We start from the raw sequence: 23,997 nt of genomic DNA on the forward strand, positions 1-23,997 counted from the left end.
GTCATGCGCCGCGCCGTTCAGCGCATAGCAACGACGGAGGCCTGGAGCAGTGGAGCAGCGCGGACCGACTCAGGTAATTATGCCACCGGGGATGGGGGGAGGCAACGGGGCAGCGGCGTCGGCAATGGGTGCCGCTGCCCCTTCTCTCCCCCTGGCTGTCGGCGCCGCTTCTCTCCCCCTGGCTATCGGCGCCGGCACCGATAGTCATCGGGACAGAACGGGCAGCGGCGCCGATAACCAGGGGGTGAGAAGGGCCGGCAGCAGCGCACTAGACCCCAGGAAAGGCAGGGGGAGAGAAGCGGGCAGCGACGGCCTCTCTCCCCCTGCCTTTCCTGGGGATGTATCGGCGTATAACACGCACACAGACTTTAGGCTAAAAATTTTAGCCTAAAAAGTGCGTGTTATACGCCGATAAATACGGTATATAAATATTTAGATATAAGAATCATATTGACAGTAAGAATCATATTGTCTGTGAACCCGCATCCTATTACTGTCCTCCTTATTGCCATAATACCAAAAATAATTTTAAAAAAATTAAAAAAACACCACGTAGATTATATGATTCTACCAACAATTTTTATTGTTTAAAATACAAAAGCAACACTTAGTAAAATATTACAGGCAGGAATTCCCACTAATTGTGGGGCGTTGTTGCACAGACACAATTGGGTGATATGCATACAATACCTCATATACAACATGGAGATCACAAAAAACTACATTCAGTTTAACAGTGCTATCAAGTATAGCCGGGAGATATAACTATTGTTGTGGCTCAATGCATGTAGTGTACCACAGTTAGTTTATATCCCTGACATTCTAAGGCCAGCATAAACAGGATGTGGTCCCCTGTATAATATTACCATACATTTAGGGCATCATGCATATAATAGTATCTTACCCATGTTAGGTCTGTGCAGTCATGCCTCGCTACCCCTACAGCTGTTTTGGCTCCTGAGGCACGTGAGATGCCAGAGAATCACACCTTAGTCTCCCGGGGTCATCGCACTTCTGCCTCTCATGTGATGCATGCCGCATCATGTGATCAACATGATGTGGGCGGAAGTTACAGTGGCATCCCAAAAGTGACTAGGGGAGAGTAGCGGTGTATAAATGAGCCCCCTGAGGAAGGAGCCAAAACAGCTGTAGGGGTAGAGATGCGAGACAGCACAGACCTAACATGGGTAAGATATTATTATATGCATGATGCCCTAAATGTGTGGTAATATTATACAGGGCACCACATCCTGTTTATGCTGGACTTAGAATGTCATTCCCCATGCTCTACAGGTACAGATGACATGCTCTGTAAATCATACATGTGCAAGCATGTTTTTGCATCTGGCCAATGTAGATGCCTCCTCCCATGGGCTTGCATTGAGGAAGTGGGGCGTGATGTCATGAGGGGGTGGGGCTATGACGTCTCAAGCTCCTGGCGCCGGCTCCAGCGTTCTGAACAATTTGTTTCAAACGCTGATCAGCGGAGTACCCCTTTAAGACAAAACCCCTATCCTTCACTTAAGGGGGTAGGTTAGGGTTAATTTAACTATCATATATTTTTATTTGACATAAAAGTAAAATGTGTACTAAGTTTCATCAAAATATCTCCAGCCATTTAAAAGTTATGCTGGAACATACATTTCCCAAAGACTTGCATGGGACTTTAAATAAAAACACTGACCCTCGCAAATGAGGGTTGGTAAGGGTTAATTTTTCTATCCTATGCTTGTAGTTGACATATAAGTAACGTGTACCAAATTTTATCGAAATATCTTTAACTGTTTGGAAGTGATGCTGGAACATACACACACACATTGGGGACATTTATCGTTTTTCTACACCTTTTTTTGTGTGCTGATAATGTGTTGGAGCACCAGATTTATTACATGGTAAAAGAGCATTTGATAAATTTTGTGCAGGTCACATTTTCTGAAATTTCACTCTTCACACCAAAAAGCTAAGCTAAGTCTGAGCTGGTGTAGTTTAAAGACTTTTTGGTGGTTTTACGCCTAAAAGTCTCAGTTGATAAATTCATTACCACTGCATAAGAGTAACCTTAACAGCTGGTCTGTATGTATGTATAGATTAAATGATACAATCATCATTATGCAAAAATCAAACCATTATAGAACTATTTTAATGGAGAAGTTTTGTCTCTTAACCTCTTAAGGACGCAGGGCGTATGGATACGCCCTGCATTCCAAGTCCTTAAGGACGCAGGGCGTATCCATACGCCCGTGGGAATTCCGGTCCCCACCGCTAGCCGGTTGGGGACCGGAGCCGGATGCCTGCTGAAATCATTCAGCAGGCATCCCGGCATATCGCCCAGGGGGGTCATTATGCCCCCCCATGTCGGCGATGGCCGCAGATCGCTGGACAATTCAGTCCAGCGATCTGCGGCGATTCCGGGTCAATCGGGTCTCCAGTGACCCGGTGACCCGGAATTATTGGCTGATCGGGGCCGAACTGCCAGAGCCTGCAGGGGTGAGGTGGCACTGGTACCACCTCACGATCCCCCTGATTCATCGGCCGGATTACTGGCCGACCAATCAGGGCGCCTGCTGCGGGTATCACTCCCGCACCCGCTCCGCCCCCCTTCCGGAGGACGTGATCGGGTGCGGGAAGACGACCCCGGGTGCTGGGGACCCCGATCCCCGGCGTCCATGTTGGGATCGGGGCCCCAGGAGCGACGGCCGCGGCGAGGGACTGACCTGCGACGGAGCAGCAGCAGGAGGTGAGTGACAGCCTCCTGCTGTTGCTTAGCAACAGCTCCCAGCATGCAAAAAGGGCATGCTGGGAGCTGTAGTTATGCAACAGCAGGAGGCAGACCACCACAACTCCCAACATTCCCTTATGGGCATGCTGGGACTTATGGTTTTGCAACAGCTGGAGGCACATTTTTTCTATGGAAAAGTGTACCTTCAGCTGTTGTATAACTACAACTCCCAGCTTGCACAAACAGCGCATGCTGGGAGTTGTAGTGGTGCATCTGCTGGTGGCATAACTACAACTCCCAGCATGCCCATTGGCTGTCGGTGACTGCTGAGAGTTGTAGTTTTGCAACAGCTGAAGGCACACTGGTTGTGAAACTCAGTTTTTTTTTTACCTAACTGAGTGTTTCACGACCGGTGTGCCTCCAGCTGTTGCAAACTACAACTCCCAGCAGTCACCTTACACCATGCACCGTACATGCTGGGAGTTGTAGTTTTGCAACAGCTGGAAGCACACTGGTTTTGAAACACTGAGTAAGGTCACAAACTCAGTGATACATAACCAGTGTGCCTACAGCTGTTGCAAAACTAAAACTCTCAGCTTGTACAGTCTGTCAGCGCATGCTGGGAGTTGTAGTTTTGCAACAGCTGGATGTCCCCCCCCCCCCCCAATGTGAATGTACAGGGTACACTCATATGGGCGGAGGTTTACAGTAAGTATCGGGCTGCAAGTTTGAGCTGCGGCAAATTTTCTGCAACAGCTCAAACTGCCAGCGAGAAGCTACTGTGAACCCCCGCCCGTGTCACTGTGCCCTAAAAACACTACACTATCCTACCAAAAAAAAAAAAATAAAAAGTAAAAAACACTACGTATACACATACCCCTACACAGCCCCCCTCCCCTCCCCAATAAAAATGAAAAACCTCTGGTACGCCACGGTTTCCAAAACGGAGCCTCCAGCTGTTGCAAAACAACTACTCCCAGTATTGCCAGATAGCCACTGACTGTCCAGGCATGCTGGTAGTTTTACAACAGCTGGAAGCACCCTGTTTGGGAATCACTGGCGTAGAATTCCCCTATGTCCACCCCTATGCAATCCCTAATTTAGGCCTCAAATTCGCATGGCGCTCTCACTTTGGAGCCCTGTCGTATTTCAAGGTAACAGTTAAGGGTCACATATGGGGTATCGCCGTACTCGGGAGAAATTGTGTTACAAATTTTGGGGGGTATTTTCTGCTTTTACCCTTTTGAAAAATGTAAAATTTTTGGGAAAAGAAGCATTTTAGGCAAAAAAAAATTTTTTTTTACATATGCAAAAGTCGTGAATCACCTGTGGGGTATTAAGGTTCACTTTACCCCTTGTTACATTCCCCGAGGGCTCTAGTTTCCAAAATGGTAAGCCATGTGGGGTTTTTTGCTGTTCTGGCACCATAGGGGCTTCCTAAAGGTGACATGCCCCCCAAAAACCATTTGACGCTCCTTCCCTTCTGAGCCCTCTACTGCGCCCGCCGAACAATTAAAATAGACATATGAGGTATGTACTTACTCGAGAGAAATTGGGTTTCAAATACAAGTAAAAATTTTCTCCTTTTTACCCCTTGCAAAAATTCAAAAATTGGGTCTACAAGAACATGCGAGTGTAAAAAATGAAGATTGTGAATTTTCTCCTTCACTTTGCTGCTATTCCTGTGAAATTTATGGGGTACTTCTAATATGAAGACCCTTCAAATCCACTTCAAATCTGAACTGGTCCCTGAAAAAAAGCGAGTTTCAAAATTTTGTGAAAAATTTTAAAATTGCTGCGGAACTTTGAAGCCCTCTGATGTCTTCCAAAAGTAAAAACTCATTAATTTTATGATGCAAACATAAAGTAGACATATTGTATATGTAAATAAAAAAAAAATTATTTTGAATATCCATTTTCCTTACAAGCAGAGAGCTTCAAAGTTGGAAAAACGCAAAATTTTCAAATTTTTCATCAAATTTTGGGATTTTTCACCAAGAAAGGATGCAAGTTACCACAAAATTTTACCACTATAATAAATAAGAATATGTCATGAAAAAACAATCTCGGAATCAGAATGATAACTAAAAGCATTCCAGAGTTATTAATGTTTAAAGTGACAGTGGTCAGATTTGCAAAAAATGGCCGAGTCCTTAAGGTGAAAAAGGGCTCTGTCCTTAAGGGGTTAAAAAGGGAGAATTAAAATAATAATAATAATAATAACAACAAAAATTGCTGTGGCATGAAGGTTGTGAAGAACATAAATGAGAAAAACTTGTAAATTCTAATATTGAATTGAATATACACTGTTTACATGCATTGAGTAAATATTTGAATCAAACAGTATTCATTATAACAAATACAGTATATATGTGAGAATATTGATGAAGATTATTATCTTTTTTTCATTTTGTTTATAAAGGGTTAAAGAACTGTATTTTGTAATAAGAATAAAACAGACAGCAATGTCTCTTCATCCCTCCCACATGTGTAGAAACATCATCTGAACAGTAATTATACTGAACAAAAGCATACACTATTTCCCATAGCTTCTGAAGTCAAGACCCTAATGATAGTTTGGAGATAGCAAAATAAATTTTCTGCACTTACCAGATGTCAGGGGTGTCATCTGAAAAAATACAGGGAGGTGAAATCAGGTTTATGCTTTGTTAGCTCATTTTTCCAAACCATAGGACATAGACTTCCAAAAATCAAGAGACAGGCTTAGACTCCAGATGAGACAGCTAGTGCTAGTTGTATGTAGAATCTGTTTAATGTTTAATTATAAAAACAAATACTTTATATATTTTGTATATTAGATCTGAGTATAGGTGCAGGTCTCCAAGGTGCCATCTGCATCAGATACTTATAGAATTTACCATAGATCGATCAAAATAAGAATGTCAGAATGGAAATACACCTTTAGGGCTAGGGTTACACAGGGCCCATCCGCAGCTTATTTTGTGTTGCGTCTGTGCTAATAGCAGTCATAAGAGGGACTGCAGAGTGAGCAGATTTCGCACTGTAGAAAGCCACGGCTATGAGCAGATACACAAAACTTCCCTCCGCACCTGAAAGCTCGCTCTGCAGTCCTTCCTGCTCTGCCCTGCCCTAAAAGTCTCATAGTTTTATTAAAAGCATAGATGATGGTCTGGCGGAAACTTTATAGGCCAAAAATAAAGCATAACCCTGCAGGGCACTTCAGGCAAATCTGAGTCCTGATCACTTTAGTCTTGGGCAAATCTTGGGCTAGTAAGTTGTGGAGCGATTTTAAAAGATATCCTGCCAATGAACTATCATAAGAGTTACACTTTAAATGATATGGTTGTTAATTTTTTTTGAATATTTAATAAAGAAAACAGCTCCTGAAAATACCACCACTAGGTGTCCCTATACCTACTGGGACACTAACCAGTCCTGCAGCAACATCAGGCTTGTCCATGAGTCATGGATAAGAGAGGAGTCATGGACAAGGTGCCTGAGTAGGTACACCAATCACTTTCTAACACTATGATGAAAAGAGGTATTTTTGTAATAAATATACCGTAGGTGATAGAGGCATAAAAATTAGATGTACATGGTCAGGATTAGGTACTACATATATATTTTTTTTTTTTGGGGGGGGGGGGGATCTTACAGTTATGCTTTAAACAGTTATTTTGGAGACCTCTGCAAATAAAAATAAAAAAAATATATAAAATCATATGTCAATCAATTGCATGCCAAGCCACACATCCTTAGAAAATATTATGAAAATTCTAATTTCCATTCAGATTTTTTCTGTGTGTGAATTGAATTTTATTGAACTCTCAATTATAAAAATTCCAAAAGTCCTCCAGGATCTCAGCCAATACCTGTTTTGGTTAAACTGATATGATTGTGGGCCAGAGGAACAATTTGTATGGAAAGAAGGAAAAGAGCAGATGTTACAGTATATCAACTCTATGACTGATATTTAGCTGATTTATTAAAGTGTTTCTATCAAATTAGGAGCTAATTTTGTGGTATTAAAAATAGAGCCAAAATAGACTTTACTTTGCCTTGCTATTCCCAGCAAGTGGGTTATTTGCAGGAGTACACAGTAGGGTAATTTCTGATAACCCTAGTAAGTGTTATGAAGAATGAGCTCCAAATAATTAAAAAATAAACATGTGCATGATGTGTATTTGATAGAGTTACTCATAAATTGTTTTAATATATGAAAATGTTTAATGTAATGTATAAAAATGTCTCTAAAGATTCCACTTAAAACTTTGGAAGTGTCTCTGAGACAAAGTTTTAACCAGCTGGGGTCTGGGTGAACCCCCACCAATTAGACAGAGCCAGGAGAAGGATGCAGCTAAGCACTTCACTCCCCTGCTTTCTGTGCTCCCCATCCCTCTTCTGGGGACGGGCTCTATAAACTTAGATAGAGATCATCTCCCCACTTTCTGAGTGATGACAAGATGATTTAAGTGTTCTCACTGCTGTTATTAATCGCTGGGCTGATTGCCAGTAGTACACACATACTTTCTCCTTTAGTTGCATAGCCAATCAAAGCACAGGACCACACTTTGTGCTGGGGAATGGTTTATAGTACACTACTTTAGATGGCATGTGGGGGGCGAGGGGTTACTGATGCACTAGATTTTGCAATGTGCTATGTAAGCAGAAATTCAAACAACAACAGCAGCAGTAAAGGGGTTACACTAGGCCCTGAACTTCACTGAAACTAAAGAAGGTGAGAAAAGTAGAAATGTCACATAGACTGTCAATTTTTAAGATCCCATTTTTTATTCTAGGTGAATAAAATAGATGCAGACATTTTCTAACCTAAACCAGGATCCAGCATTCAACATCATATTGAAAAATGGCTGTCATTTTTCAACACATAGAGCCTCCAATTTAGCCAGGTATTTTTAACCAAGTATGTTACCTGTACCCAAACAAGACACTTGGCTTTCCTTCATAAATGTGGACAAGCCTGATTTGTTGTTTACAAGTATGTGGTAAAAATCCCTGCATTTCTTGATGCCAGGTCTGCTAGACAGAATATTATAAAACAGTTAATTAACTGTGAGTCCAGTTATGTAGTATATAATATGACATGCACTATTTGCAAACTATCATATGTCGGAAGTACTAAAAGGGTTCTGAGAATATGCATACAAGGGCACGTCAGGGGTATTGCCAACAGTGACTTCCTGCAAGTACTCAGGAACCAAGAGATCCCATGGATCTACCAACTTGACTGCTCCCTGCCAAAATGACTCAATGATATATGTATTTGTGTATCGCTTTACTAGTGTTTTTAAGTGACTGTGTGAACTGTATCCACCTTCCTACTATTTGAATTGTAAGCTTAATGAATGGAGGCTATGTAGGAGAACAGAAGGGGTTAGTGAAGTGGTTAGCAAGTCTTTTTGACTTTCCTCCTTCTTTTCCCTTCACCCCTTCCCCATCCTTTTTCCTTCAAACATAAAAGGTGGTTCATTTCAGTATCGCTATAGGTTTTGTCAAAGGATCAGCTGATTGAAAACATGTCAAACTTTGTTCCAGATACATAGTTTAATGTGAAGTTTTCTATCTATTTAATTCATCTGCAATAAAGAATAGGATCTTAAGAAGTGGCAGCTTATGCAACATTTCTACTGTCTTGTTAAGAGTGTCTGTGCACCTCCTGCATGTGAGCTGACTATGACTGCAGTCAGGGGAGAGATTATACTGCAGCACTATGAACATACAGCAGTAGGTACAGTACTATTTACAAGGGACAGCTGTAGATCTGTGTAGATCACCAGCAGGTGCACAACCCTGTCTCTCTCCCTTTCCCTTCCTTACTTAATTTGATTTGTCTTGTCTAGAACTAGAAAACAGACATGGGAAAAGACAGATTTTCTCTACCAACAGGCAGTGAACAGCAGTTTGCAGAAGTGAGACCCTTCTCCCTTTTCTGGGATAAGGAGTCCTTTTTTGTACAGTAAGTGATTTAAAAATATATTAGGAATTACATAGGCTTCGAATAGAAGTAAGTTAAAATGACAAAGAGTACAATACAGAAGGAGGGAGCTTGGGGAGAAGTGCATTACAAGCACATTATGAGCCATTACGCCCCCTCCCATAGACTTGCATTGAGGGGGCAGGGTGTGATGTCATGAGGGGGCGGGCTATGACATTGCGAGCTCCCGGCGCCAGCTCCAGCATTCGGAACAGTTTGATCCAAACACTGAGCAGTGGAGTACCCCTTTAAGCTTTGGGGACAGTATCTTGTTTTCTTTAATGAGCCTTTACAGGGCTTGATCAATTGCAGGCTGGGCCACTCTACTAATTGCAGGATTATTCTCGAGACCCTTTAATTTCATCATTGTTGGCCGTACATCCCAGTTTACAAAGGTCAATGTGCAGCCCATTAGATCAACTAATGAACTAGTATTTCCTTGTCCTTCAAGTGATTGCTAGCTCTTTACATGGAACAATTATAGAGAATGAGTGTTCCAATGAATGTTCATTCACATTACCTCATGTAAAAAGCCCTAACGTGTACCTGTCATTTGCAAAAACTTTTTATGTAATGTAGATAATAACATGATATGTATATGTGTAAGATACATTGGTTACATTTTTTGTATATTTTCGGGTGGAAAAATGATGAGTGTCTCGACTGGAAAAAAATACAAGCTCCTGGTTTGTCAAACAGCCTGCTGTGTGAACCAGGAGCGTGTGTCACAGAGCCTCAGTGTACAGAGCTCTGCTTGTCCTCAACGCAAAGAGCTCTGCTTGTCGACCTACAGTTCACGTATTTTGTCTCTGCAGACAGGCACTAGCGGCAGAGACAGCATTTACACTGCAATGCACATTTACACAAGCAGACACACTGAAGCGATGTGCTAGTTGCTGCGCATGCCCGGTGTAATCGCACACATCGCGACCGCTCCCCCTGCTCCATGAGCTAGGCTGAGAGCGGCCGTGATGTGTGAGTATACTGCGCATGCTCGCTGTGACTCAAACATTGCAGTGTGTCTGCTCATAGTGGCGTATTGCCGCTGTTACGCCGAGCGCTCCGGGTCCCCGCTCCTCCCCGGAGCGCTCGCTACACTTCCCTCACTGCAGCGCCCCGGTCGGTTCCACGGACCCGGGGCGCTGCGTTACCACCTCCGGCCGGGATGCGATTCGCGATGCGGGTAGCGCCCGCTCGCGATGCGCACCCCGGCTCCCGTACCTGACTCGCTCCCCGTCAGTTCTGTCCCGGCGCGCGCGGCCCCGCTCCCTAGGGCGCGCGCGCGCCGGGTCTTTACGATTTAAAGGGCCACTGCACCGCTGATTGGTGCAGTGGTTCCAATTAGTGTTTACACCTGTGCACTTCCCTATATCACCTCACTTCCCCTTCACTCCCTCGCCGGATCTTGTTGCCCTAGTGCCAGTGAAAGCGTTCCTTGTGTGTTCCTTGCCTGTGATTCCAGACCTTCTGCCGTTGCCCCTGACTACGATCCTTGCTGCCTGCCCCGACCTTCTGCTACGTCCGACCTTGCTTCTGTCTACTCCCTTGTACCGCGCCTATCTTCAGCAGCCAGAGAGGTTGAGCCGTTGCTAGGGGATACGACCTGGTCACTACCGCCGCAGCAAGACCATCCCGCTTTGCGGCGGGCTCTGGTGAAAACCAGTAGTGACTTAGAACCGATCCTCTAGCACGGTCCACGCCAATCCCTCTCTGGCACAGAGGATCCACCACCTGCCAGCCGGCATCGTGACAGTAGATCCGGCCATGGATCCCGCTGAAGTTCCTCTGCCAGTTGTCGCTGACCTCACCACGGTGGTCGCCCAGCAGTCACAACAGATTGTGCAACAAGGCCAACAGCTGTCTCAACTGACTGTTATGCTACAACAGTTACTACCACAGCTCCAGCAATCATCTCCTCCGCCAGCTCCTGTACCTCCTCCGCAGCGAGTGGCCGCTTCTGGAATACGACTATCCTTGCCGGATAAATTTGATGGGGACTCTAAGTTTTGCCGTGGCTTTCTTTCCCAATGTTCATTACACTTGGAGATGATGTCGGACCAGTTCCCCACTGAAAGGTCTAAGGTGGCTTTCGTAGTCAGCCTGCTGTCTGGAAAAGCCCTGGCTTGGGCCACACCGCTCTGGGACCGCAATGACCCCGTCACTGCCTCTGTACACTCCTTCTTCTCGGAAATTCGAAGTGTCTTTGAGGAACCTGCCCGAGCCTCTTCTGCTGAGACTGCCCTGTTGAACCTGGTCCAGGGTAATTCTTCCGTTGGCGAGTATGCCGTACAGTTCCGTACCCTTGCTTCAGAATTATCCTGGAATAATGAGGCACTCTGCGCGACCTTTAAAAAAGGCCTATCCAGCAACATTAAAGATGTTCTGGCCGCACGAGAAATCCCTGCTAACCTACATGAACTCATCCATCTTGCCACTCGCATTGACATGCGTTTTTCCGAACGGCGTCAGGAGCTCCGCCAGGATATGGACTCTGTTCGCACGAGGCGTTTCTTCTCCCCGGCTCCTCTCTCCTCTGGTCCCCTGCAACCTGTTCCTGTGCCTCCCGCCGTGGAGGCTATGCAGGTCGACCGGTCTCGCCTGACACCCCAAGAGAGGACACGACGCCGCATGGAGAATCTCTGCCTGTACTGTGCTAGTACCGAACACTTCCTGAAGGATTGTCCTATCCGTCCTCCCCGCCTGGAAAGACGTCCGCTGACTCCGCACAAACGTGAGACAGTCCTTGATGTCTACTCTGCTTCTCCACGTCTTACTGTGCCTGTGCGGATGTCTGCCTCTGCCTTCTCCTTCTCTGCTGTGGCCTTCTTGGACTCTGGATCTGCAGGAAATTTTATCTTGGCCTCTCTCGTCAACAGGTTCAACATCCCGGTGACCAGTCTCGCCAGACCCCTCTACATCAATTGTGTAAACAATGAAAGATTGGACTGTACTATACGTTTCCGCACGGAGCCCCTTCTAATGTGCATCGGATCTCATCACGAGAGGATTGAACTGTTGGTCCTCCCCAATTGCACTTCTGAAATCCTTCTTGGACTTCCCTGGCTTCAACTCCATTCCCCAATCCTGGATTGGTCCACTGGGGAGATCAAGAGTTGGGGGCCCTCTTGTTCCAAGGACTGCTTAAAACCGGTTCCCAGTAAACCTTGCCGTGTCCCTGTGCTTCCTCATGTAACCGGTCTCCCTAAGGCCTATATGGACTTTGCGGACGTTTTTTGCAAAAAACAAGCTGAGACTCTACCTCCTCACAGGCCTTATGATTGTCCCATTGACCTCCTCCCGGGCACTACTCCACCCCGGGGCAGAATCTATCCTCTGTCCGTCCCAGAGACTCTTGCCATGTCTGAATACGTCCAAGAAAATTTAAAAAAGGGCTTTATCCGTAAATCCTCCTCTCCTGCCGGAGCCGGATTTTTCTTTGTGTCCAAAAAAGATGGCTCTCTACGTCCTTGCATTGACTACCGCGGTCTTAATAAAATCACGGTTAAGAACCGCTACCCCCTACCCCTCATCTCTGAACTCTTTGATCGTCTCCAAGGTGCCCATATTTTTACCAAACTGGACTTAAGAGGTGCTTATAATCTCATCCGCATCAGAGAGGGGGATGAATGGAAAACGGCATTTAACACCAGAGATGGACACTTTGAGTATCTGGTCATGCCCTTTGGTCTATGCAACGCCCCTGCCGTCTTCCAAGACTTTGTTAATGAAATTTTTCGTGATCTCCTATACTCCTGTGTTGTTGTATATCTGGACGATATCCTGATTTTTTCTGCCAATCTTGAAGAACACCGCCAGCATGTCCGTATGGTTCTTCAGAGACTTCGTGATAATCAACTCTATGCCAAAATAGAGAAATGTCTGTTTGAATGCCAATCTCTTCCTTTTCTAGGATACTTGGTCTCTGGCCAGGGACTACAAATGGACCCAGATAAACTCTCTGCCGTCTTAGATTGGCCACGCCCCTCCGGACTCCGTGCCATCCAACGTTTTTTGGGGTTCGCCAATTATTACAGGCAATTTATTCCACATTTTTCTACCATTGTGGCTCCTATTGTGGCTTTAACAAAAAAAAATGCCGATCCCAAGTCTTGGCCTCCTCAAGCGGAAGACGCCTTTAAACGACTCAAGTCTGCCTTTTCTTCGGCTCCCGTGCTCTCCAGACCTGACCCATCTAAACCCTTCCTATTGGAGGTTGATGCCTCCTCAGTGGGAGCTGGAGCTGTCCTTCTACAAAAAAACTCTTCCGGGCATGCTGTTACTTGTGGTTTTTTTTCCAGGACCTTCTCTCCGGCGGAGAGGAACTACTCCATCGGGGATCGAGAGCTTCTAGCCATTAAATTAGCACTTGAGGAATGGAGGCATCTGCTGGAGGGATCAAGATTTCCAGTTATTATTTACACCGATCACAAGAACCTCTCCTACCTCCAGTCTGCCCAACGGCTGAATCCTCGTCAGGCCAGGTGGTCTCTGTTCTTTGCCCGATTTAATTTTGAAATTCACTTTCGGCCTGCTGATAAGAACATTAGGGCCGATGCTCTCTCTCGTTCCTCAGATGCCTCTGAAATTGAACTCTCTCCTCAACACATCATTCCTCCTGACTGCCTGATTTCCACTTCTCCAGCCTCCATCAGGCAAACTCCTCCAGGAAAGACCTTTGTTTCTCCACGCCAACGCCTTGGGATCCTCAAATGGGGTCACTCCTCTCATCTCGCAGGTCATGCGGGCATTAAGAAATCTGTGCAACTCATCTCTCGCTTCTATTGGTGGCCGACTCTAGAGACTGATGTGGTGGACTTTGTGCGAGCCTGCACTATCTGTGCCCGGGATAAGACTCCTCGCCAGAAGCCCGCTGGTTTTCTTCATCCTCTACCTGTCCCCGAACAACCTTGGTCTCTGATTGGTATGGATTTTATTACTGACTTACCCCCATCCCATGGCAACACTGTTATTTGGGTGGTCGTTGATCGATTCTCCAAAATGGCACATTTCATCCCTCTTCCTGGTCTTCCTTCAGCGCCTCAGTTGGCTAAACAATTTTTTGTACACATTTTTCGTCTTCACGGGTTGCCTACACAGATCGTCTCGGATAGAGGCGTCCAATTTGTGTCTAAATTCTGGAGGGCTCTCTGTAAACAACTCAAGATTAAATTAAATTTTTCTTCTGCATACCATCCTCAATCCAATGGACAAGTAGAGAGAATTAACCAGATCTTGGGTGACTATTTACGACATTTTGTTTCCTCCCGCCAGGATGACTGGGCAGATCTTCTACCTTGGGCCGAATTCTCGTATAATTTCAGAATCTCTGAATCTTCCTCCAAATCTCCGTTTTTCGTGGTGTACGGCCGTCACCCTCTTCCCCCCCTCCCTACCCCCTTGCCCTCTGGTCTGCCCGCTGTGGATGAAATTTCTCGTGATCTTTCCACCATATGGAAAGAGACCCAAAATTCTCTCTTACAGGCTTCTTCTCGCATGAAGAGATTCGCAGATAAGAAAAGAAGAGCTCCTCCCATTTTTTCCCCTGGAGACAAGGTATGGCTCTCCGCTAAATATGTCCGTTTCCGTGTCCCGAGCTATAAGTTGGGACCACGCTATCTTGGTCCTTTTAAAGTTTTGTGTCAAATTAATCCTGTCTCTTACAAACTTCTTCTTCCTCCTTCTCTTCGTATCCCTAATGCCTTTCACGTCTCTCTTCTTAAACCTCTCATCCTCAACCGTTTTTCTCCTAAATCTGTTCCTCCCACTCCTGTTTCCGGCTCCTCGGACATCTTCTCTGTCAAAGAGATCTTGGCCTCTAAAAAGGTCAGAGGAAAAACTTTTTTTTTAGTGGATTGGGAGGGTTGTGGTCCAGAAGAGAGGTCCTGGGAACCTGAGGACAATATCCTGGACAAAAGTCTGATCCTCAGGTTCTCAGGCCCCAAGAAGAGGGGGAGACCCAAGGGGGGGGGTACTGTTACGCCGAGCGCTCCGGGTCCCCGCTCCTCCCCGGAGCGCTCGCTACACTTCCCTCACTGCAGCGCCCCGGTCGGTTCCACGGACCCGGGGCGCTGCGTTACCACCTCCGGCCGGGATGCGATTCGCGATGCGGGTAGCGCCCGCTCGCGATGCGCACCCCGGCTCCCGTACCTGACTCGCTCCCCGTCAGTTCTGTCCCGGCGCGCGCGGCCCCGCTCCCTAGGGCGCGCGCGCGCCGGGTCTTTACGATTTAAAGGGCCACTGCACCGCTGATTGGTGCAGTGGTTCCAATTAGTGTTTACACCTGTGCACTTCCCTATATCACCTCACTTCCCCTTCACTCCCTCGCCGGATCTTGTTGCCCTAGTGCCAGTGAAAGCGTTCCTTGTGTGTTCCTTGCCTGTGATTCCAGACCTTCTGCCGTTGCCCCTGACTACGATCCTTGCTGCCTGCCCCGACCTTCTGCTACGTCCGACCTTGCTTCTGTCTACTCCCTTGTACCGCGCCTATCTTCAGCAGCCAGAGAGGTTGAGCCGTTGCTAGGGGATACGACCTGGTCACTACCGCCGCAGCAAGACCATCCCGCTTTGCGGCGGGCTCTGGTGAAAACCAGTAGTGACTTAGAACCGATCCTCTAGCACGGTCCACGCCAATCCCTCTCTGGCACAGAGGATCCACCACCTGCCAGCCGGCATCGTGACAGCCGCTTCGAGCAGGCACATCTAAAGGCACCACGTAGACACGTAAAATACGCTGAGGATCCGCCCATGTGAACGTATCCTTAAGGGGAAAAAAACGTTGTCACATGACATTGAAAAAAATATCGGTAATTGCTATCGGCTAATACTTAAGAAAAAGTATCGGTACTCATACTCGGTCTTAAAAAAATGGTATCTGGACATCCCTAGTAAATATGGTTATCAAATGGTGATCGGGTGAATATGGTCATACTTTCTTAAAGAAAGAAAAAAAAAGATATAAAGTATATATTTTTCAACTGTACAAAGACATTTTTTAATAAATGGAATGCTTGGTTTGATATGTTAGAAGATCAGCAAGAGGTCTCTTTTTAAGGGCTGTACTTAGTGCTATACTTAGTTGTGCAGTACAATCTTGAGGGCAGTCCGTTTTGAAAATCCAAAACAAACATATCATCCCATCCAAACAATCCTATTTTGAGATGATAAATTGTTCCAAGTGAGCTGCTCAGAACTATATACAATCAACACAGGCTTCCAATTCCATTCATCTATAATCACATTTGGCATACTGTACTTCAAAGTTCTGACTTGAAAACTTGTTTTTCCCAAGTACATTTTCCTTTTATACACTGATATCATCATAAAATAGCTTTGTGCCAAAAACATGGATCATTTATCTAATTAGGTCTAAAATATCTTGCAAATTATGCAGCGGTTCCACTCATCAAACAATGACATGTTGTTTCTGTTACGCCGAGCGCTCCGGGTCCCCGCTCCTCCCCGGAGCGCTCGCTACACTTCCCTCACTGCAGCGCCCCGGTCGGTTCCACGGACCCGGGGCGCTGCGTTACCACCTCCGGCCGGGATGCGATTCGCGATGCGGGTAGCGCCCGCTCGCGATGCGCACCCCGGCTCCCGTACCTGACTCGCTCCCCGTCAGTTCTGTCCCGGCGCGCGCGGCCCCGCTCCCTAGGGCGCGCGCGCGCCGGGTCTTTGCGATTTAAAGGGCCACTGCACCGCTGATTGGTGCAGTGGTTCCAATTAGTGTTTACACCTGTGCACTTCCCTATATCACCTCACTTCCCCTTCACTCCCTCGCCGGATCTTGTTGCCCTAGTGCCAGTGAAAGCGTTCCTTGTGTGTTCCTTGCCTGTGATTCCAGACCTTCTGCCGTTGCCCCTGACTACGATCCTTGCTGCCTGCCCCGACCTTCTGCTACGTCCGACCTTGCTTCTGTCTACTCCCTTGTACCGCGCCTATCTTCAGCAGCCAGAGAGGTTGAGCCGTTGCTAGGGGATACGACCTGGTCACTACCGCCGCAGCAAGACCATCCCGCTTTGCGGCGGGCTCTGGTGAAAACCAGTAGTGACTTAGAACCGATCCTCTAGCACGGTCCACGCCAATCCCTCTCTGGCACAGAGGATCCACCACCTGCCAGCCGGCATCGTGACAGTAGATCCGGCCATGGATCCCGCTGAAGTTCCTCTGCCAGTTGTCGCTGACCTCACCACGGTGGTCGCCCAGCAGTCACAACAGATTGCGCAACAAGGCCAACAGCTGTCTCAACTGACTGTTATGCTACAACAGTTACTACCACAGCTCCAGCAATCATCTCCTCCGCCAGCTCCTGTACCTCCTCCGCAGCGAGTGGCCGCTTCTGGAATACGACTATCCTTGCCGGATAAATTTGATGGGGACTCTAAGTTTTGCCGTGGCTTTCTTTCCCAATGTTCATTACACTTGGAGATGATGTCGGACCAGTTCCCCACTGAAAGGTCTAAGGTGGCTTTCGTAGTCAGCCTGCTGTCTGGAAAAGCCCTGGCTTGGGCCACACCGCTCTGGGACCGCAATGACCCCGTCACTGCCTCTGTACACTCCTTCTTCTCGGAAATTCGAAGTGTCTTTGAGGAACCTGCCCGAGCCTCTTCTGCTGAGACTGCCCTGTTGAACCTGGTCCAGGGTAATTCTTCCGTTGGCGAGTATGCCGTACAGTTCCGTACCCTTGCTTCAGAATTATCCTGGAATAATGAGGCACTCTGCGCGACCTTTAAAAAAGGCCTATCCAGCAACATTAAAGATGTTCTGGCCGCACGAGAAATCCCTGCTAACCTACATGAACTCATCCATCTTGCCACTCGCATTGACATGCGTTTTTCCGAACGGCGTCAGGAGCTCCGCCAGGATATGGACTCTGTTCGCACGAGGCGTTTCTTCTCCCCGGCTCCTCTCTCCTCTGGTCCCCTGCAACCTGTTCCTGTGCCTCCCGCCGTGGAGGCTATGCAGGTCGACCGGTCTCGCCTGACACCCCAAGAGAGGACACGACGCCGCATGGAGAATCTCTGCCTGTACTGTGCTAGTACCGAACACTTCCTGAAGGATTGTCCTATCCGTCCTCCCCGCCTGGAAAGACGTCCGCTGACTCCGCACAAGGGTGAGACAGTCCTTGATGTCTACTCTGCTTCTCCACGTCTTACTGTGCCTGTGCGGATGTCTGCCTCTGCCTTCTCCTTCTCTGCTGTGGCCTTCTTGGACTCTGGATCTGCAGGAAATTTTATCTTGGCCTCTCTCGTCAACAGGTTCAACATCCCGGTGACCAGTCTCGCCAGACCCCTCTACATCAATTGTGTAAACAATGAAAGATTGGACTGTACTATACGTTTCCGCACGGAGCCCCTTCTAATGTGCATCGGATCTCATCACGAGAGGATTGAACTGTTGGTCCTCCCCAATTGCACTTCTGAAATCCTTCTTGGACTTCCCTGGCTTCAACTCCATTCCCCAATCCTGGATTGGTCCACTGGGGAGATCAAGAGTTGGGGGCCCTCTTGTTCCAAGGACTGCTTAAAACCGGTTCCCAGTAAACCTTGCCGTGTCCCTGTGCTTCCTCATGTAACCGGTCTCCCTAAGGCCTATATGGACTTTGCGGACGTTTTTTGCAAAAAACAAGCTGAGACTCTACCTCCTCACAGGCCTTATGATTGTCCCATTGACCTCCTCCCGGGCACTACTCCACCCCGGGGCAGAATCTATCCTCTGTCCGTCCCAGAGACTCTTGCCATGTCTGAATACGTCCAAGAAAATTTAAAAAAGGGCTTTATCCGTAAATCCTCCTCTCCTGCCGGAGCCGGATTTTTCTTTGTGTCCAAAAAAGATGGCTCTCTACGTCCTTGCATTGACTACCGCGGTCTTAATAAAATCACGGTTAAGAACCGCTACCCCCTACCCCTCATCTCTGAACTCTTTGATCGTCTCCAAGGTGCCCATATTTTTACCAAACTGGACTTAAGAGGTGCTTATAATCTCATCCGCATCAGAGAGGGGGATGAATGGAAAACGGCATTTAACACCAGAGATGGACACTTTGAGTATCTGGTCATGCCCTTTGGTCTATGCAACGCCCCTGCCGTCTTCCAAGACTTTGTTAATGAAATTTTTCGTGATCTCCTATACTCCTGTGTTGTTGTATATCTGGACGATATCCTGATTTTTTCTGCCAATCTTGAAGAACACCGCCAGCATGTCCGTATGGTTCTTCAGAGACTTCGTGATAATCAACTCTATGCCAAAATAGAGAAATGTCTGTTTGAATGCCAATCTCTTCCTTTTCTAGGATACTTGGTCTCTGGCCAGGGACTACAAATGGACCCAGATAAACTCTCTGCCGTCTTAGATTGGCCACGCCCCTCCGGACTCCGTGCCATCCAACGTTTTTTGGGGTTCGCCAATTATTACAGGCAATTTATTCCACATTTTTCTACCATTGTGGCTCCTATTGTGGCTTTAACAAAAAAAAATGCCGATCCCAAGTCTTGGCCTCCTCAAGCGGAAGACGCCTTTAAACGACTCAAGTCTGCCTTTTCTTCGGCTCCCGTGCTCTCCAGACCTGACCCATCTAAACCCTTCCTATTGGAGGTTGATGCCTCCTCAGTGGGAGCTGGAGCTGTCCTTCTACAAAAAAACTCTTCCGGGCATGCTGTTACTTGTGGTTTTTTTTCCAGGACCTTCTCTCCGGCGGAGAGGAACTACTCCATCGGGGATCGAGAGCTTCTAGCCATTAAATTAGCACTTGAGGAATGGAGGCATCTGCTGGAGGGATCAAGATTTCCAGTTATTATTTACACCGATCACAAGAACCTCTCCTACCTCCAGTCTGCCCAACGGCTGAATCCTCGTCAGGCCAGGTGGTCTCTGTTCTTTGCCCGATTTAATTTTGAAATTCACTTTCGGCCTGCTGATAAGAACATTAGGGCCGATGCTCTCTCTCGTTCCTCAGATGCCTCTGAAATTGAACTCTCTCCTCAACACATCATTCCTCCTGACTGCCTGATTTCCACTTCTCCAGCCTCCATCAGGCAAACTCCTCCAGGAAAGACCTTTGTTTCTCCACGCCAACGCCTTGGGATCCTCAAATGGGGTCACTCCTCCCATCTCGCAGGTCATGCGGGCATTAAGAAATCTGTGCAACTCATCTCTCGCTTCTATTGGTGGCCGACTCTAGAGACTGATGTGGTGGACTTTGTGCGAGCCTGCACTATCTGTGCCCGGGATAAGACTCCTCGCCAGAAGCCCGCTGGTTTTCTTCATCCTCTACCTGTCCCCGAACAACCTTGGTCTCTGATTGGTATGGATTTTATTACTGACTTACCCCCATCCCATGGCAACACTGTTATTTGGGTGGTCGTTGATCGATTCTCCAAAATGGCACATTTCATCCCTCTTCCTGGTCTTCCTTCAGCGCCTCAGTTGGCTAAACAATTTTTTGTACACATTTTTCGTCTTCACGGGTTGCCTACACAGATCGTCTCGGATAGAGGCGTCCAATTTGTGTCTAAATTCTGGAGGGCTCTCTGTAAACAACTCAAGATTAAATTAAATTTTTCTTCTGCATACCATCCTCAATCCAATGGACAAGTAGAGAGAATTAACCAGATCTTGGGTGACTATTTACGACATTTTGTTTCCTCCCGCCAGGATGACTGGGCAGATCTTCTACCTTGGGCCGAATTCTCGTATAATTTCAGAATCTCTGAATCTTCCTCCAAATCTCCGTTTTTCGTGGTGTACGGCCGTCACCCTCTTCCCCCCCTCCCTACCCCCTTGCCCTCTGGTCTGCCCGCTGTGGATGAAATTTCTCGTGATCTTTCCACCATATGGAAAGAGACCCAAAATTCTCTCTTACAGGCTTCTTCTCGCATGAAGAGATTCGCAGATAAGAAAAGAAGAGCTCCTCCCATTTTTTCCCCTGGAGACAAGGTATGGCTCTCCGCTAAATATGTCCGTTTCCGTGTCCCGAGCTATAAGTTGGGACCACGCTATCTTGGTCCTTTTAAAGTTTTGTGTCAAATTAATCCTGTCTCTTACAAACTTCTTCTTCCTCCTTCTCTTCGTATCCCTAATGCCTTTCACGTCTCTCTTCTTAAACCTCTCATCCTCAACCGTTTTTCTCCTAAATCTGTTCCTCCCACTCCTGTTTCCGGCTCTTCGGACATCTTCTCTGTCAAAGAGATCTTGGCCTCTAAAAAGGTCAGGGGAAGAACTTTTTTTTTAGTGGATTGGGAGGGTTGTGGTCCAGAAGAGAGGTCCTGGGAACCTGAGGACAATATCCTGGACAAAAGTCTGATCCTCAGGTTCTCAGGCCCCAAGAAGAGGGGGAGACCCAAGGGGGGGGGTACTGTTACGCCGAGCGCTCCGGGTCCCCGCTCCTCCCCGGAGCGCTCGCTACACTTCCCTCACTGCAGCGCCCCGGTCGGTTCCACGGACCCGGGGCGCTGCGTTACCACCTCCGGCCGGGATGCGATTCGCGATGCGGGTAGCGCCCGCTCGCGATGCGCACCCCGGCTCCCGTACCTGACTCGCTCCCCGTCAGTTCTGTCCCGGCGCGCGCGGCCCCGCTCCCTAGGCGCGCGCGCGCGCCGGGTCTTTGCGATTTAAAGGGCCACTGCACCGCTGATTGGTGCAGTGGTTCCAATTAGTGTTTACACCTGTGCACTTCCCTATATCACCTCACTTCCCCTTCACTCCCTCGCCGGATCTTGTTGCCCTAGTGCCAGTGAAAGCGTTCCTTGTGTGTTCCTTGCCTGTGATTCCAGACCTTCTGCCGTTGCCCCTGACTACGATCCTTGCTGCCTGCCCCGACCTTCTGCTACGTCCGACCTTGCTTCTGTCTACTCCCTTGTACCGCGCCTATCTTCAGCAGCCAGAGAGGTTGAGCCGTTGCTAGGGGATACGACCTGGTCACTACCGCCGCAGCAAGACCATCCCGCTTTGCGGCGGGCTCTGGTGAAAACCAGTAGTGACTTAGAACCGATCCTCTAGCACGGTCCACGCCAATCCCTCTCTGGCACAGAGGATCCACCACCTGCCAGCCGGCATCGTGACAGTTTCCTTTGGTAACATTTTTAAATTAATGAGCCATCGTTAAAAAATACACCAATTTTATAATATACTACAGATATATTTTAGTCCGTATGTGTCAACAATATATAATTATTAACCTGGATGAATTCATAAGTGTATGCTTTTATTGACAGAAAAAATGAAGAATCTTAAAAAATTTGGCTTTGTTTTTGTTTTGCTTTTCAATGTAGCTCAAGCTGTTATCTTGGCCTAAGGGAGCAATACAGTGTTTGAGGAAGAGCACCAAGATAGGGGACACTAAAACGCAGTACCAAACAGGAAACCAGAGAACCTGTGGCCAGACATGAATAGAAATTATACCATGTCACTGATTTTCAATGGCATCTCAATGATTTTCATTTTTGTGAATATGCTTTTTCTGATGAGGAAAAAAGTGGGAAGAGTAATTATATTCTGAGGCTGTCCATTTTTAAATATAAGAAATGTATGGTACTGCTTCAGTTAGGGTAATCAGTTAAAGTACACCTGTGTTATTTCACAGAAAATAAATAATGCTTATATATGATACTCACTAGGTCATGCAGATTTTTTACATGTCTTTTTTATATGTCTAGCTTCTGTAATTTGCTCACAAATCCCTCTATACTGCTGCTTCCTCTGACAACCACTGCTTAGAAAGTGGCAAGTGTGAGGAAAGCACTGAGCCCGCCCTCACTCTTCATGCATTCACTTTCTTCCTGAGTCTCTTGTGCTGGGTCTCTTTATTTAATAACTGCTGACTGCTGACTTTTTAAGAGACAGAACAGGAGCGAGCGCGGAGGACTGCTAGTCCCTGCCTGTGCTTAAGCTGGGACAAAGATGATGCTGCAGCTGGACAGGATTATGTTCTGGATGGTATGAGTTTTTGCCAAGATGTACAACATGTAAAAAGTTTGTAATTCTGACACTTGTCTTCCTTCACTGTGCCTGCACTAGTTTTTGCTGCGCAGTGTACTTCTTTACAGGATGCCAAATGATGTGTTCCTTGTCCCCACCAATAATAAAAATTAAAATCACTCCCCTTTTCCCTTTTTGCAACAAAAAAAAAAAAAATCTAAACTAAAAAAAAAAAATGAACATATCTGGTATCACTGTGTGCTGAATTGTCAACTATAATGTTATTGATCCTGCATAGGAAAACATTAACCACAAAAAAATCAAGAATTGCTGATTTTTTTGTCTAATCGCATGCCAGAAAAAATGCAATAAAAAGCAATAAAAAAGTCCCATCTACCCCTAAATGGTCCTGATAAAAACTGTAGGTCATGGTGCAAAAAATTAGCCCTCAAAATACTTCATAAATGAAAATATAAGAAAATGTTTCAAAATAAAGACTTTTTTCAAACATTTAATTTATATATATTTTTTTCTAAGTAGTAAAACAAAATAGAAGTACTGACCCATAACATAAAGATCACAGATAAAATTAGTGTCTCACAAAATTGTGCAAATGAGTATTTTTCAATTTCACCCCACAAATATATATATATATATATATATATATATATAGTAAGGATTCCTCTGGGGATAGCTCCGGGATCGTCCTGGACACTGCCACGGGACACGTTTCCATTCAATAAATCCGCAGACAACGGATAATCATGCAAGCCTGGCACCTTGCCAGCTTTATTTAGACAGGTTGCAGAGGAAAAACAAGCATAACGCAGGAACAAAATAAAATCCTAGACCGTCTGGTCACTGACTACACATATCAGCATGCCCTGACTACTAACGGGAGAGCTACCCTCAGCCAGTTAAACATGTGACTCCTGCAACCTGTTACTCACAGTTCACACCACTTCTTTGACCACTCACAGATTCCAGCTGTGTCTCCCCCTACAGCAACATGCTGTTTCCCAGGGTGAGCACAGATTAGACTGGGGCTTCATCTTATATACACCTCCCTTCCCTTCTGCTTCATTACTTAACTTCTTAAGGACATAGGACGTTCTCTAACGTCCCCGCTACCTGGGCTTTAATGCCCAAGGACATTAGAGAACGTCCTGTTGTATTTCCGGTCTCTGCCGCACGCCGGGCAGAGATCGGAAGCGGATGCCTGCTGAAATGCTTCAGCAGGCCTCCAGGGCAAACGCCGAGGGGGGCCTTGCGATCTGCGGTGATACCGGGCTGATCGGGTCTCTGGGACCCGACCGCCCGGTAATTTTGCATGATCCCGGTTGTTACAGACAGCCAGGACCATGCTGGAGGCTAGGAGTGAGGTGGCAAGC

General features: G+C 46.8%; 1 long non-coding RNA gene across 1 annotated transcript; it reads left to right on the top strand.

Moving 5' to 3' along the window:
• Positions 1-8,561: 8,561 nt before the first annotated feature.
• LOC130307897 (uncharacterized) lies at positions 8,562-22,297 on the top strand. Its single transcript, XR_008857003.1, has 2 exons — positions 8,562-8,678; positions 21,961-22,297. It is a non-coding gene; the product is annotated as an uncharacterized LOC130307897 (long non-coding RNA).
• Positions 22,298-23,997: the final 1,700 nt, after the last annotated feature.

This window comes from Hyla sarda, chromosome 1 (assembly GCF_029499605.1).
Source record: "Hyla sarda isolate aHylSar1 chromosome 1, aHylSar1.hap1, whole genome shotgun sequence".
NCBI lineage: Eukaryota > Metazoa > Chordata > Amphibia > Anura > Hylidae > Hyla > Hyla sarda.